This window comes from Cervus canadensis, chromosome 12, assembly GCF_019320065.1.
Source record: "Cervus canadensis isolate Bull #8, Minnesota chromosome 12, ASM1932006v1, whole genome shotgun sequence".
In the NCBI taxonomy this organism is placed as follows: Eukaryota; Metazoa; Chordata; class Mammalia; order Artiodactyla; family Cervidae; genus Cervus; species Cervus canadensis.
The window spans coordinates 42,187,160-42,200,503 of NC_057397.1; the positions used below are offsets into that span (position 1 = coordinate 42,187,160).

General features: G+C 41.3%; 1 protein-coding gene across 2 annotated transcripts in view; it reads right to left on the reverse strand.

Annotated features, from left to right (window-relative positions):
• PAG1 (phosphoprotein membrane anchor with glycosphingolipid microdomains 1) overlaps positions 1-13,344 on the reverse strand; it is a 162,052-nt gene that overhangs the window by 101,942 nt on the left and 46,766 nt on the right. For both annotated transcript variants that reach the window (XM_043483089.1, XM_043483090.1), the window contains exon 2: positions 10,392-10,462. The gene's annotated coding sequence lies outside the window, so the exon portion shown is untranslated. The remainder of the gene's footprint in view (positions 1-10,391; positions 10,463-13,344) is intronic.

The following is a 13,344-nucleotide window of genomic DNA, read 5'->3' on the forward strand; positions in this document are numbered from 1 at the left end:
ATTAGCTTATTGGTCAAATTAAGTGAGTAAATGTGTGTCTCTGCCTCAGCTCACTGACATTAGATCTAAAGTCAATATTTTGTCTATTAGTGAGAAGCCAAATTTTTCTCCATTAACCCACAGAAACTTAACCTTAAAAATTTTAAATAGTTCAGTGTTTTCAGGGATCTGAGGTGTCTGTTTATAAAGCTTGCAGACAAAAATCAATAAATACTCCAAGAGCCGAGCAGTTCTGAAATGCTTGAGTGTTAATTGGCATGCTTTATTTTCTAATTAATCTGTGGAGTTAATTCTATTTAATGGGCTTCAGAGGTGGCACTAGTGGCAAACAATCTGCCTGCCAATGCAGGAGACCTGGGTTCAATCCCTGGGATGGGAAGATCCCCTGAAGGAGGGCATGGCATGGCAACCCACTCCAGTCTTCTCGCCTGGAGAATCCCGTGGACAGAAGAATCTGGTGGGCTATAGTCCATGGGATTGTAAAGAGTCAGACACAACTGAACAACTCAGCGTGCACACACTATTCCATCCATAGGCTGTAATCCATCTCTTATAAATGAAAGATGCTTCAGTATCTCTTGGGAGAGAAACCTATTCTTTCCATAACAAAATAAAGTTCTCTCAAGGATTAGATTCGAGAGATTCTATAGCATGTACAAAAGGCTTTTTGCAATATCCTCCTGCTAATTTAATTTTCTGCCTTTTTCCTTGTTGATAGCTGGGACCAATTTGGAATACCTTTTCCATATTATTGAAAATCAGTGGGCAGTAATGTCATTAATGCTTTCAGGCCACTAATGTACAAGAGGTTATTACTTCAAAGTACAAAAGATGATCGAAAATGAGTTGACCTTCCTAAAGTAAGAATTAAGTAGCCAAGGCCTGAGATTCAAAAGCTACTTTCTGTTTTCCTGAAACTGTCCAATAAGCTTATCCTTACTAACCACAGAACCAACGTTTCTTTGCTTAACTTGACATAAGGGATCATAACATTATATTCAGGCTCTACAGTAGCTTCGCTGCTCCCTGAAAGAAGAGTATGATTCATACCCATTTCAATTTCTATCTGTTTTGCATAAATGAAGCAGGCTCGTAGAAAAGACTGATTCATTATCATGTAAAATACAGCCATTAGGAGAAAATGTAGTAACCACTTTCTGAGACATAACAAGATCAGACTCTCAGGCTTTTGGACTGAGCTGGGGAAAGAGATGTGGAGTGTTTCTAAAAAAAGAAAGTCTTCCTTCTGAAAGAGGTATTCACAGTGGTAAATTAAAGGAATTTTACAGTTCGTTAAAAAATGGAAGCCACCACAGGCCATTCCTTAAGTCCACCATCAAAGCAGAACATTCTATCCAACTGACCTTTAGTGTTAATACTGGTGTAGAGGTAAGTCATAAAACTTGTATCTGTTTTATTTCTCTTTCAGAATCTTCTTTTTTTCCCCACATTCACCAATTTATTAAAGGATATGTCAAAGAATGGGCTTCCCCAGTGGCTCCTGGGTAAAGAATCCTTCTGCAATGCTGGAGCCGAGGGTTTGATCCCTGGGTCAGGAAGATCCCCTGGAGGAAGGCATGGCAACCCACTCCAGTATTCTTGCCTGGAAAATCCTATGGGCAGCATAGCCTGGCAGGCTACTGACCATGGGATTGCAAAGAGTTGGACACGACTGAAGAGACTTAGCACACATGCACACATGTTAAAGGATGCATATAAACAGCCAGATAAAAAGGTACATAAAGTGAGACCTGGGAGAGGCCCACATGCAGGAATTTTTGTACTCAATCTTAAAGCTCTCCTTACCCTCTATTACAGGGGCTTCCCTGGTGGCTCAGAGGTTAAAGCGTATGCCAGCAATGTGGGAGACCTGGGTTCAATCCCTGGGTCGGGAAGATCCCCTGGAGAGGAAAATGGCAACCCACTCCAGTATTCTTGCCTGGAGAATCCCATGGACGGAGGAGCCTGGTGAGCTACATTAGTCCATGGGGTCGCAAAGAGGCGGACACGACTGAGCGACTTCACTTTATTAACTGAAGTATAGCTGTTTTATAGCATTGTGTTAGTTTCACATGTACAGCAAAGTGATTCAATTATATGTACACACACACACACATATATATACTTTTTCAGATTCTTTTCCATTATAGGTTATTACAAAATATTGAATATCATTCCCTGTGCTTTACAGTCCTTGCTGTTTATCTATTTTATATGTAACTATCTTGTGGTTGGAAAATTTAACAGGAACCACTTGACCCAAGTGCCTATCATGGTAACAGCCAATGTGCTATCGTTGTCCCTGCCTATCAGATGCTACCACCAGGAAGGAATCGCTGGGTAATGACAGAAATGTAAAGTGTTAAGTGCCACAGACTCCACAGCAAGGGGAACAGACAGGAAAGCCTGATTCCTGCAGTGATAAAGAAACAGCCTCAGGGATGGAAAGAGATGATCCGTAGAAGAAAACAGGCGAATGGGAAGAACCTTTGAGAGCTTATACAACGCCCGGCACTGCTCTAGGCACTGAGGATACAAGGTGAACAAAACAGACGACGTCTCAGCGTCTCAGCTGACCTCCCCACAGGTGAAGACTCACGAAACACCGATTAACACTAGAGTATCAGGGAGGGAAAGTAATTTTTTTTTTTTAATTTTTAAATTTTTTTTCAAGGTTTTAACTTTTTTAATTTTTAATTTTTTAAAAGTTAATTTATTTATTTTAGTTGGAGGCTAATTATTTTTAAGAGGTAAGTGAGAGAAGAAGGACAGAGTGTTATGAGGGGTTCCGGAGCCCTGGCAGTCTGAGGAAGCCCTTTTTGAGAAAGGAACATTTAAGCTGAGATCTGAATACAAGAAGGAACCATCCTCCCTATTCCTGCAGCTTATATAAACTGTCTTTGACGGGAAAAGGGCATCAAATGGCAAACTGAAGGGCTGTGACCCTGTCTTATAATTCAGGGGTTTTCACCACTTTTCCGTGTTTGTTCGAGGCACATTTTCAAATGTCATAATATGTATTAGATTATAAGAAGGGATTATAAAACAAAGCAATTTGAAATCAGTCAACAGGAATTCAATCCTGTCACTCACAGCAGCTCCACTAACAGTGCCTCAGGTGTCCACGAAAACACCCCTTTTCCCCATGGTCGTCTTGAAGACGCAATTCTGAGCTGCTGTTTGCAGCCCACACCACACTCTTATACACCCAGGAGGCAAACTCGTCTCCAGTACAAGGAGATCCTTCTATAGCAGACACTCAAGAATACACTCAACTAAAAATTAAACTTCCCTTTTGGAGAAGGAAATGGCAACCCACTGCAGTATTCTTGCCTGGAGAATCCCATGGGCGGAGGAGCCTGGTGGGCTACAGTCCAGGGGGTCGCAAAGAGTCAGACACAACTGAGCGACTTCACTTTCACTTTCATCCTATGTGAACATACCTGTTTAGCTTCATAACTGCCTAACAACACCTGTAATTGTATATACACATTTTATAAACTATACATACTCAAATGTGGAAAAATAAATTTTATTAAAAAAATTTTTAAAGCTCTTTACTGAATTTGTTACAATATTGCTTCTGTTTTATGCTTTGGTTTTATGGTCATGAGGCATGTGGGATCTTAGCCCCCTCTCCAACCAGGGTTCAAACCCATACCCTTTACACTGGAAGGCAAAGTCTTAACCACTGGCCCACCAGGGAAGTCCCTGGAAAAATCAATTTTAGATACCAACATTGGACAGCACGCCTTTGTGCTTTGGGTCATTTTCTGGACAATGGCAGATGATTGTGGTCATGAAATGGCAAAGCCTGGCTTGCCATTTTTGAGTGTTTACATTTTCTGGTTGTCCCATAGGAAATATTCATTTTCACAGAATCCTCCATTTTTGGTTCTTCCCTTACATGATGTGACAGGGAAAGTTTTATTTATTTTATTCCCCCTCCTACCTTGTTCTGTGATTCTTCATAGTTAAAAACCATCAGAAAACGGCCAGCAGAACAGCTTGCCTGAAACCTGCAGAGAATGAGTAAGGCTCATGCAGAAGGAGGGACCCTAGCACTACCCAGTAACACAGCAAAATTACAGGAAATTATGGTTGATCTCAGAAGCCCACCATTCAAAATTACCATGTGTTAACTACTTGGATGTGGGGCCATCTTGCGATGATGTCACTCCATTAATGATTGGGGTTGATTTGGTGAGACGTGTGTTAGTCACTCAGTTGCGTCTGACTCTTTGTGCCCCTATGAACTGTAGACCACCAGGCTCCTTAGCCAATGGAATTCTCCAGGCAAGAATACTGGAGTGGGTAGCCACTCCCTTCTCCAGGGGATCTTCCCAACCCAGGAATCAAACCTGGGTCTCCTGCACTGCAGGCAGATTCTTTACCCTCTGAGCCATCAGAGAAGCCTGTGTGGGGAACTGGGGTTCCAGGGAACCATAGGTCTGGCCAGAGCCCCTCTCTGCTCTCAGGAGCAGGTGCTGGGGATCTCAGATTCTGAACTCAAGGTACATCCTTGATGGCTCAGAAATTTCTAAGAAAATCATGACTACTGATAACAGCTCGGCATGTGAAATCTTTTCACAGAAAATCACAGTATTTTCACACTGGAAGAAAGTTTATTCTTCATGAAGAAATAATCCTCACTTCATCTGTCCCTTTTTTGCTCTTTCATTTCCTCTTTCCTTCTTTTCATTTTTTTAATAGCAACTAGTTATTTTAAAAGAAAAAAAAAAAAGAGTCCTGATATACAGAAAACTATGGAAGTCAAATAAATGCCTGCCAATTTCATGCACCTTCACTCAACTTTACTTAAATGAAAAATTCAAAACAAAATAAGTAAAAGCAGTCCTAGAGAAGTTCTGGAACTTACCTGGGGTCACACAGAAGCCAGAGTAAATAATGAAAGCAGTATCTAGGTCATCTGACTTCCCAACCAAGTTCTACCTTGTTGAGATCACATACCTAATAGAAAACTGATATTTACAACTTTAGATGAGGACAATCTAGTGATTAGATGCAATTTTAACCACTAGAAAAATCAGTTAAGGTCGGGGAAACCATTTGAGACATATTTTAAGTTAAAAAATTCTAATAGTAATTTTTATATATTAAAAACTTCTAAAAAGAAAATAGAACACACACAAAAAGTGAATACTGTCAGGATATACTCACATTCTAAAGAGTAAATATAGTGCAAAAAGTGAATACTCTTAGAATGTATTCTACACCATGAAGCCAAATGACAGTGTTATGATCAGTAGGGCCAGCAAAGCTTTTGAGAGTTAAGTCAACAGATTGGTGTCAAAAAGGGACCAGTGCTGCAGCATGGTTCTATCCAGTCTGATGCTATATAGCTGAGGCCAACCCTCCAGACAGTAGCAACTCTGTGTATAATTTATAGTGGGCCATATGTAACCATGGTTGCTCTACCCATTGTTCTTCTTCCATGGATTCAACCAACCGCGAATCATTTAGTACTTACTATATACAGTATTCCCTATTGGAAAAAATCCACATATAAGTGAACCTGCACAGTTCAAATCCACGTTATTCAAGGGTTAACTGAACTTCCTTTGAACAGCAGCCTAGAAAACAGAAGAATGAAACTTAACTAGAGGCTGAAATTCTCCTTTTATACTTGGAAGCACAGAAAATGCACTCTCTCAAGCTGATGAAGTAACCCTCCAGCATCATTGATTTTTGAGTCTTACAAAAGCTCTTCGCATTGTGCCTGCATCACAGATTTACACTGCCATAACTCCTGTCAGACATCATCTTGGCTTTATGAATAAATAAAACTATGCTCTAGGGAAACATTGATTTAAGAAGAAAAATCAATACCCATCTAGCATGTGATAGACCTGAGCATTAAGGCTACTTATCCTCCAAGTACAATACTAAATGGAAAACCATACTTTCTGCTTCCTAAGTAAAAGCTGGGTGAAGGTGTATGAAATTGGCAGGCAAATGATTGCCTTCCATAGCCCTCTTTCCAAAATCAGGATTCCTCTTTCCTTTTCAAGGTAGTTAGCCAATACTTCCAAAAGAAAAGAGGAAGGGAAAGATTAAAAAGAGGATGACAGGGAGGTGGGAGAGGGGATCGGGATGGGGAATACATGTAACTCCATGGCTGATTCATGTCAATGTATGACATAACCCATTGAAATGTTGTGAAGTAATTAGCCTCCAACTAATAAAAAAAGAAAAAAAAAGAAAAGAACAGAGAAAAAAAAAAAAGAGGATGACAAACCAATACTGGCAAAATCTTGGTAATCTGTGAATTTAAATAGTGAGTATACGAGAACTCACTGTATTATTCATTCTCTCATGGATGTAAAATTTTTCATAGTAAGAATTTGAAAAGTATGCATCCCTGCCTGGAAGAAACTCTATTTAAGGCTAATATCAACCAAGATGTTGACAATGGTTCTTTTTAGGGTACAGCCTTGTAGGAAAGCTTTTTTCTTTCTTTGGAATTTCATATTTTCCAACTTTCTATAGTGAATATGTATACTGCTTTTATAGTTCAGAAAATACTCACATAATAAATGCAAAGCAGGATAGCAAAAAAGAGAAAAAACAGGATTAATTAATTGACTGCAAAGTATTTTGTTGACTACTGACCTAGAGACAGCTAAGATATACATTGTAATGTTTATTTATATCAACTCTTTTTTAACTGCTTCAGAGTGCAAGGAGGTTGCTATTAAAATTGGTTTGAAAAATAAACCAAACACTGTACACTGAAATTAACCTCATCTTTGCGAGTCAGAGTTCACATGGGAGACAAAACCTGGCTAAAGTCATCATTTCCTCAGTTCTGGAATCACCGTACAACCTAAGCCTATTTTCACAGTGGAGACAGCTTTTCAGAGTTCTGATGGGCCCGTGGTAACCTCTGATTACAAAGCCACTCCAGAGGCCAAGGCTTTTGCTTTGTTTCTCGAATTGGCTGGAATTAAAAATGAATCCCATTATGTTTCCCTCAAAGACACAATCCATTGCTAACTGTGTTAACTGCAGCCTTCTTGTTTTGGGATTAGGGCTCCTGTCCCAGCGGACAGTTCCTGATGCTGTTCTCATAGCTTGTCTTTCTCATGTGTGGAAAGAACAACCCTGGTGATCTGAAACACACTTCCAAGACATGGGCACACGAGAAGCCTGAAAATGAGTTAGGGTACTTTAGGTTTTGAATCTCAAATTCAAACATTATACAAGTAACTACTATCCTCACCCAGACTGGTGAATGCACTGACTAAATCTACTCTCTAGGTGGAAATGCCTACACAGTTGCCAGTTCCAAGAACACGCAGCCACCATTTTAGTTCTGACAGCCATGCCCCCTCTCTGGTTTGGTTGCTCAGTTGTGTCTGACTCTTTGTGATCCCATAAACTGTAGCCCCCCAGGCTCCTCTGTCCATGGGATTTCCCAGGCAAGAATACTAGAGTGAGTTGCCTTTTCCGTCTCCAGGGGATCGTCCTGACCCAGGGATTAAACCCAAGTCTCCTTAATTGCAGGCGGATTCTTTACTGTCTGAGCCACTAGGGAAGCCTGTAGAAGAGGGAAAGGGGCTGTAAATGGGTCTTGGCAGCTCTTCTTTAATCCATAGATACTTAAAGTCTAACAGAAAAGCAAAACATTATTGTTGAGAAAAATGCTTGTACATAGAGAATAAGCACAGCTTGAGATTCCTTTTTACAAACACTATCTTCCTTTTTTGGGATTCCCCAACGTCTCAGTGGGTAAAGAATTTGCCTGCAATGCAGGAAACACAGGAGGCATGGGTTCAGTTCCTGGGTTGGGAAGAGCCCCTGGAGAAGGGAATGGCAACCCACTGCAGTATTCTTGCCTAGAGAATCCCATGGACAAAGGAACCTACCGGGCTACAGTCCAAATGGTCGCAAAAGGTTGGACACGACTGAGTGACTACACACATACCTTCCTTTTTATTACAGTGTCAGAGATACACTCATTTAAATTAGAGCATCCACTTTGTGTTACTATGTGCAAGGCATTTATTAAATGTTGTAGATACAAAAATAATAATATCTGAATCTTACCCTCAAGCTTAGTGTCCATAGGAGGGTCAGATATATTAATGGATAATCAAGTGTAGTCTGACCAGAGATACAGCTGAAGAATCATGGAAACCCAGTTCACAGGAGGGAAACGTGGGGGTGGGAGCAGCTTCTCAGAGGAGATGGAAATTGACGTGGACTTTGAAGGATGCATAGGGATTTATCGAGAAAAACTGAGCAAGGGCATTATCAGGAGTGAGACCAGCACGTACAAAGCCTGAAAGGACACGATGTGTTGCAACAGCTGAAGAAACTCAGTCTTAATGAAGCACAGAGAGCAAAGCAGGGGAAGGCAGGCAGTGTGCTAGAGGGCTGCGCAGGGCTGATGGTGGAGGTATACACCAAGATGTCTGGGTCTATTCCCAAGGTTGCAAGGGCCCACGGAAGTCACCGAACAAGAAATCACACTATATAGTGGGGAGCAGGGTCCCTAGAGTAGGGACAATCTGTTGAAAGACAGCCACACTAAATGAGCTCCAGCAACAGACTGGAGTGGAGCTGATGAGAACCAGAACTGATGTAGTGACAGTGGGAGGCAGAGGATAGCTGAACTGGAAGGCTATTTACAATTAACATTTGTGACAGCTGGCAATTAATATTTGACCTCACCAAGCGCCACTGTTTGGGGGAACTTTCATATGTTCTCTTAAATCCGGGATCCAGTGTGTACTGAATGCAAAGAGTGAAGCAATGTCAGGATGGAGATTGCTGGCTTGAGTTACGAGGTCGACAGTGATGCCTTTAATAAAATATTGATTCCAGGAGAAGGTATCAGTTGTGAGTAGCAGACAAGTGAGGAGGGGTGGGGAAGAAGGTTTCACTGTACACAGATTAGTTTTGAAAACTGCTTGGGATATACAAATGATGATAACCAAAAGCTGGGGTCAGGAATTTGGCAGAGAGCAAACTGCAAATTCCAGATGAATTAAAAAAAAAAAAAAAAGGCAGAAAAACATCCCCACAGTAAGACTGAAGCAATCTACCACCTACCAAAAAAAAAAAAAAAAATGGTTTCTAGAATCTTAAGAGGACCGTGTGATGCCTCCACAGAAACATCTGAGCCCTATTCTAAAATACATAGATTCTTAAGCTAAATCTTAATGCCCCCTAACTAGAAAATGCTCTATAGTTCAGGCCTACAAATAAAATGTGTAAGGCAAACAGCTATAGTGAAAATGGAAATGCATTAGAGAAAACAATATTTAATCCCTGATTTGAGATTCTTGTCAAATGCCAGGAGATCAGAGGAAGGCATTTTTGGAGCATGGATAATCGAAGCTCCTAATGCACTGACTCTTAAGCTGAACTTAACTAACAAAAGGCAGGCTGTTTTCCAGGATCTGCCGTTATATTTAGAAAGACCTCTGAGGGGAACCCCAGTGACCCTGAAATAGCACCCTGCTCTCCTAAGAGGAAAGGGTTCCTCTAGCAAAAGAAAGAGCTTCTCAACAAGTTAAAGGAAAGATGTGATTGAAAGACAGTGGCCTATTTTACAAGATTGCTTCTGTGAAGAGATTCAGACCAGATGGACTCCTTCCTTTCTGGCCCATAAGAGGAATTGGATAATGATGTATAATGGACAGAGGTCAGTCAGGTCACTGTGCTGGAGGTTTGTAAATCTTTTAAATGGGTGGGCAGAGCACTTCAAAGTCCAGGATTCATTAGAAAAGCAGATAACCATGTAGCGAACTAATTGCTAACATCAAATAAAGAATGCCTTTGCGTTAACTTGTTCGTTTAGGCTGGCTGATTTTTTTCTGGTTTCAGTTCTGTTCATAGATGACCTAAAGTCATTAAAGAATTTTTATATAACTTTATTATCAGCACTAAATGAGATGACCAATACTACTGATAATAATAACAGTAAAAACACAGTCTAATATATATTTTGTTGCTGGTATTGGTGGTGGTGGTGAGCACTGTTTGGAACTGGAAACTCATAAAGGTATCCAATTATAGTCTCCATCTCAAAGATGAACACAGAGCTTGAATGAGGTTAGGCACTTTGTCTAATTTCACATAGGCATTAAAAGGGAGAACCAAGCTCATGCCCATCACTGACCAAAGGGAAACACCATGTTGTAGGAAACATGGTGGATGGTGTCTTAGAGGCTGGGGCAGAAGCCCCTTGGTGCTAACTTCAAAACGGAATTAGCAAATACCCTTGAGATTTTTCAGCTTCAAAGCTGTGTGTCTCCAGTCCCACATCTCAGAGTCCCCAGATATACCCTTGATGCCTGTACAAAGTGAAACTGTAAGCAAGCATGGATAAACAGTGTAGAATAAACCAGAAAAACGAATACCTCACAATCACTCTCTCCCAGCTCTGAAGTTGCATTCAACTGTTGAAATAAGAGAATGACCTCGGGGTTTTCTGGAAAGGAAACACAACAGGAAACAATTTCAAAACTCTGAACTGGATTAAACTGCAGTAATAAAGGGCTTCCCAGATGGCTCTAAGGGTAAAGAATCTGCCTGCCAATGCAGGAGACACAAGAGATGTGGGTTTGACCCCTGGGCAGGGAAGGACCCTGGAGGAGGGCATGGCAATCCACTCTAATATTCTTGCCTAGAGAATCCCATGAATATGCATGCAAGCTACTTATGTGTTCACTGCTCAAATCAGGCCATCTTCTCATTGTTTTCTGTCATATTTACTCTTTGGGCTTCCCTGGTGGCTCAGACGGTAAAGAATCTGCCTGCAATGTGGGAGACCTGGGTTCAGTCCCTGGGTTGGGAAGATTCCCTGGAGGAGGGCATGGCTAACACACTCCAGTATTCTTGCCTGCAGAATCCGCATGGACAGAGGGGCCTGGCAGGCTATATCATCCATGGAGTCGCAAAGAGTCAGAAAGTGTCAGAGTTAGAGTCTCAAAGAGCCAGTAGTGTTGCAAAGAGATACTACTAAGTGACTAAGCACATCACAATGAAGGGTAAGATGATAATCTTTTCATTTACTTATTCAAGTTCTGAGCAATAAAGAAAGTAACTAAGAAATAATTACTTAATTAACCTCTAGTAAGGTAAAAAATAACACTGAAAAACAAAAGCTAAAACTTGCTCTGCCAATATTCACAGATCTATGTATTATCACAAATTTTATACCAGTGGGAATGTAAAAATGATTGCATTAATCACATGTGCTGTCAATGATTACTAATTACACCCATGCTTTATGTCTTACTCATAACTTCATTCCATCTCTTCTCACAGACACTAACAGTAACTATGGGTTAGCAATTCACATCACAGACATGTGTACCTTCCAGGATGCAAGGTACTTAGAGATTAAAACAAAAACAAAAACAGTTTCATGCCTCAAGAAGGTGACAGTCGTATCAGAATAAATATATATCTTATCTGGAACAGACTGGAACAAAAGTCTGTCTGTGCGCTCAGTTGTGCAGTCATGTCTGACTCTGTGACCCCGTGGACTGTAGCCCGACAGGCTTCTCTGTCCATGAGATTTCCCAGGCAAAAATACTGGAGCGGGTTGCCATTTTCTTCTCCAGGGGACCTTCCCCAAATACATAGAACTGTGTGATAATTGTTATAATAGATTTAGCCATACTATTTTATGTCTTCATCTTGAAACATGCCTTATTTTTGTTAGCATGGTTTCCTATGGTTAAGATAAATCTGTATCACTTATAAAGATCACTTCCTCCAAGAGGATGCGTGATTCAAGCTTGAGGAATGTAATCACAAATTTAGTATTCTGTTTTTGTAGACTGCGGATCTAAGAAGGTATCTTAAACCATTAGGCGGAAGTAAAAAGCATTGAGTGAAAAAGAATGATCCAATAACTAGATTGAATAGTCTTAGAAAAAGTACCCAATAAGGTAAACCAATGCAATTTTTTTTTCCTTTTTGATAAGAGTTTAAAAGAGAAAAGAAAGAGCTATTTATTAGAAAGAAATGAAATGCAAAGCAATTCAAGAAAAAGCAAAGGGAAATGGTGAGCAAGGTGGTGGTCCCTCTATGGCCTGCCAGCTCAGACTATCCAGAGGTCAGCAAGACAGGAGCTCCCCAGCCCCCATCCCATGTCCTAGGGCCCCTAACCATGTGAGCTAAGAGCCCCCTGAATGGAGCTGTGAGAGAAAGGTGCAGCAGAAGATGAGGGAGAGTGTCTGGTTAGGAGAAAAGGGTAAAAGATCACATTGGCAAAGGGTTTGCTTTCAACACAGAAAAGCAATGGAAATTCTCTCCTCTTTGCCCTTCTGTGGGGAATTCCCCATTCTCAAATACGAAGCAAGACAGCTCAGCAAAGCCGTGAGCTCTGGAAGGTTTCCACACCAGCCACACCCATTGTTTATGAAACCACGAAGCTGCATTTCAAGCTCTAAACAACTGCAACAGAAACAAGTGTTTGGGAAAAGCACCTGTTCCTAAGTAGAGCAATAACTATTTGAGTTAAATACTGATAGTTGTTGTTCAGTCGCTCAGTCGTGTCTGACTCTTTGCGACCCCATGGACTGCAGCACACCAGGCTTCCCTGTCCTTCACCATCTCCAGGAGCTTGCTCAAACTCATGTCCATTGAGTCGGTGATGCCATCCAACCATTTCGTCCTCTGTCATCCCTTTCTCCTCCTGCCTTCAATCTTTGCCAGCATCAGGGTCTTTTCTAATGAGTCTAACACTGACAGACCTCTATGTTATACAAAAGCAAAGAGGCCCAGTTCAGGAAACCAAGTTACCAACACATAAAATACAGAGAGACACAAGTAATAAAAAGTGCGTACAGGCTGAAGTGTGTAAAAGCGTGAAAGTGCCAGTTGCTCAGTCATGTTTGACGCTCTGTGACCCTATGGACTACAGCCCACCACGCTTCTCAGTCCATGGGATTCTCCAGGCAAGAATACTGGAGTGGGTTGCCATTCCCTTCTCCAAGGGGATCTTCCTGACCCAGGGACGAACTCCGGTATCCTGCATTGCAGGTGGATTCTTTACCATCAACCCTAAGGGAAGTGGGCGTGTGGCCTGAGGAACTGTTGTTAAGTGCTAAAAGGTTACAGCTCTTTGTCCATGTCCCACATGAAGATAGGAAGCCCCACAGCCCTGAGCAGCTGGTGGGTTAAATCCTGACTTAACTACTGACCTCCCTGAAAGCAATTAAAGAGAGAAGGAAGGACAGGAATTTCTGGAAAGAATTTAATGCTAGTCATTCTCCCTCCTGATCCCCCAAGGGCTTGGAAGGCTCAATGATTTCTATTACATTCAGCACAGTCAGGTGAAAAAGAGTCCCAAAACAGGTA